Consider the following 4,054-nt stretch of genomic DNA (forward strand, 5'->3'; position numbering starts at 1 on the left):
AACTGTGATCCTCCTGTCTCAACCTCCCAAATGCTGGGATTACAAGTGTGCTCCACCAAGCCCAGCTCAGCATTATTTTATTTTGAAACAGGGTCTCACTTAAATTGTTGAAGGACCTCAGTAAATTGCTAAGGCTGGCCTTGAATCTGTAATCCTCCTGTCTCAGCCTCCCAAGTACTGGGATTCCAGGTGTATACCACCACACCTAAAAATATTAGTTTTGAGCCAGGCGTGGTGGCTTACACTTACTTGGATGGCCACCACATCTGGCTTTATTTATTTATTTATTTATTTATTTTTGTGGTGGTACTGGGGTTCCTGGAAGCCCTTCTTCCTACGGGCTACACTCCCAGACCTATTTTATACTTTTTTATTTTTGGAAACAGGGTCTCTTAAGCCAGCGCGGCTGGCTTCGAACCTGCGCAATCCTCCTGTCTCCACCTCCCAAGCGCAGGGATTACAAGCGTGCGCCACCACGGCCAGCTATTTATTTATTTTTTGTGGTACTGAGGATGGAATCCAGGGGCTTTCCACTTCTGAGCTACACTCCCAGGTGTGTGTGTGTGTGTGTGTGTGTGTGTGTGTGTGTGTGTGTAATTTGGTCTGGGGATGGAACCCAGGAGCATTCGACCTCCAAGCTACACTCCCTGTCCTATTTCTTTTTTATTCTTTTTTGTTTGTTTGTTTTGTTTTTGGTGGTACTTGGGATGGAACCCTTCTGCCTCCGGGCTACACTCCCAGACCTATTTAATACTTTATTTGGAAACAGGGTCTCTTAAGCCGGAGAGGCTGGCTTTGAACCTACACGTTCCTCCTGTCTCCGCCTCCCAAGCACGGAGATTACAAGCGTGCGCCACCGCGCCCGGCCGGCTCTATTTTTTAAATTTTATTTCGAAACAGGTTCTTATGAGGTTGATGAAATTCTCACTACTTGTTGAGGCTGTCCTCAAACCTGCAGTACTGGGATTAAAAGAGTGTGTGCCACCATGCCCAGTTTCTAGTTACTAATTTAAGCTCATTTCCTTGATCCAGCCCTCTGGGACTCAGGATTTAGTCCAGGATGGACTAGGACAAGTACCTGAAGCAAGACCAGAAAGTGCGGCTGAGGCCTCTGTTTGCTCCTGGCTTTTTTTTTTTTTTTTTTTTTTTTTTTGGTACTGGGGTTGGAACCCAGGGGCATTCTACCTCCAAGCTATACCCACAGCCCTATTTTTCAGTCTTTATTTTGAAACAGGGTCTCACTGAGTTGCAAAGGGCTTCACTAAGTAGCCGAGGCTGTCTTTGAACCGGGATCCTCCAGTCTCAGTCTCCAGAATGCTGGGATTATAATCCTGTGTCACCACGCCCAGCTCTGCTCCTGGCCTTTTAACTTCTAGGGAGGTCAGAGGGAAGGTCCAGTCCTGGATAAACATCTGCCCAAGATTCCTGTGTTCCATATACAGTTTGAGAAGAAGTAAAAAGAAGGGGAAGGAAGAAAGGTGATTTACCTTAACCCCCCCACCCCCAGGCCCCCGGGATGCTTGGCTGAGCCCAGTCCAGAGCCACAGGAGGGAGCAGAGATATGAAATGACAGCACCAACCCAGGCATGGTGGAGCACACCTCTAATCCCAGTACTTGGGAGACTGATACAGGAGGATCACAGGTTCAAAGTCAGCCTCAGCTACTATTTAGTGAGGCCGTCAACAATTTAGCAAGACCCTTTTTCAAAAAAATAATAAGTGCTGGGTGTGGTGGCTCACACTTGTAATCCCAGCATTTGGGAGACTGAAACAGGAAGATACGGTTCGCGGACAGCCTCAGCTACTACTTAGTGAGGCCCTTTGCAACTCAGTGAGCCCCTGTTTCAAAATAAAGAATAAAAATTAGAGCTGGAGGTATAGCTAGAGGTAGAATGCCCCTGGGTTCCATCCCCAGTACCTCAAAATAATAATAATAATTAATAATAATAATAATAATAATAAATAATGCCAAGCATGGTGGCACATGCTTGTAATCCCAGCATTTGGGAGGCTGAAACCGGAGGATCGCGGTTCACGGATAGCCTCAGCTACTTAGTGAGGCCCTCTGCAACTCAGTGAGACCCGGTTAAAAAAAATAATAATAAAAAATTGGGCAGGGGGTGTAACTCGGAGGTCAAATGCCCCTGGGTTCCATCCCCAGACCAGCAAAAAGAAAAAAAAAATAATAATAATTAAAAATAATAAGTGAGCTGCATGTGGTGGTGCACCCTTATAATCCCAGTACTTGAAAAGGCTGAGATAGGAAGATCACAGGTTCAGAGTCAGCCTCAGTTACTTAGTGAGGGAGGCCTTGTTTCTAAATAAAAAATAATGGCTGGATGTGGTAATGCACACTTGTAATCCCAGCATTTGGGAGGCTGAGACCAGAAGATCACAGTTCACAGCCAATCTCAGCTACTTAATGAGGCCCCTTGCAACTCAGTGAAACCCAGTTTCAAAATAAAGACTAAAAAATAGGGCTAGGGGTATAGCTTGAAGGTAGAATGTCCCTGGGTTCCATCCCCAGTACCACAGAAAGAAAGAAAGAAAGAAAGAAAGAAAGAAAGAAAGAAAGAAAGAAAGAAAGAAAGAAAGAAAGAAAGAAAGAAAATTGGACTAAGGTATAAGTCAGAAGTAGAATGCTCGCTCCTGAGTTTAACTCCCACTGTCCCCCACACTAATAATAATAAATAGGGCAAGGCGTGGTGGCGCACACTTGTAATACCAGCATCCAGGAGGCTGAGACCCCAGGATGGTGGTTCACGGACAACAGCCTCAGCTACTTAGTGAGGCCCTGTGCAACTCAGTGAGACCCTGTTTCAAAATAAAGAATAAAGCCAGGCCGGGCGTGGTGGCACATGCTTGTAATCGCCCCCCCCCCCCTGTTTGGGAGGCAGAGACAGGAGGATCGCGCTGGTTTAGGAGACCCTGTTTCCAAATAAAAATGTAAAAAGAGGTCTGGGAGTGTAGCCCAGAGGTAGAAGGGTTTCCAGGAACCCCAGTACCACCAAAAAGAAGAAGAAGAAGAAGAAGGAGGAGGAGGAGGAGGAGGAGGAGGAGGAGGAGGAGGAGGAGGAAATTGGGCAGGGGGTGTAGCTTGGAGGTCAAATGCCTCTGGGTCCCATCCCCAGACCTGCAAAAAAAAAAAGGCCTTGGGGTGTAGCTTGGAGAGAGAATGCCCCTGAGGCCTAGGGCATGTCACCGCAGCCATCCTTCCTTTCATATCTGCCCACAGGGGTTTAGGGAGGTGGAGGGCACCCTCCTTCAGTCCAGAAGGTTTGTGCTCCAGTTCCACCTCCACTGGCCCTGGACTGTGGGAGGGGAATGGGCGTGGCCAGCAGAGTAGGCAGCTCCAACAGAACAACAATTAGGAAAGTGGGAGGCTTTCAGCAGGCGTGTGTGTGTGTGTGTGTGTGTGTGTGTGTGTGTGTGTGTGTGTGTGTGTGTGTTGGTAGGTTCCAAGGCTGCTGGGGCTGATCAGTGACCAGGCCCAGGGATAGACTGGTTCTTGGCCCTCCTGTTAACCAGCAGGTACCCTCAAACACTGACCATAAGAGGACAGGGACAGGGAGTGGTTCCTCTGCTTAGCCCCCTGTTTGGGCTCACCCTGTGGGTCTCAGCTGGGCACATGGATGTGTCTGCAGCTTTCTCATTACAAAAGCTGAAGCTACAGTACACAAAGGGAATATCTGCAAACTAAGCCCAGATCTTATAAACAAAATGGTGATGACCAAAGGTAGCACTCAGACAGCCGGGCGTGGTGGTGCACACTTGTACTCCCAGCCTTTGGGAGGCTGAGACAGGAGGATCGCAGTTTGCCGACAGCCTCAGCTACTTAGTGAGGCCCTTTCCAACTCAGTGAGACCCTGTTTCAAAATAAAGAATACAAAATAGGGCTGGGAGTGTAGCTCAAAGGTAAAATGCTCCTGGGTTTGATCCCCAGTACTGGAAAAAAAAAAAAAAAGGCACCTATGGAATCCTTGAAAGGACAGCTTGGCCTCTCTACACCTACCCCCCTCCACCACTAGTAAGGGTGTGTCAAGCTGCATCAGGC

The sequence above is a fragment of the Muscardinus avellanarius genome (genome assembly GCF_963383645.1).
Source record: "Muscardinus avellanarius genome assembly, chromosome: 16".
In the NCBI taxonomy this organism is placed as follows: domain Eukaryota; kingdom Metazoa; phylum Chordata; class Mammalia; order Rodentia; family Gliridae; genus Muscardinus; species Muscardinus avellanarius.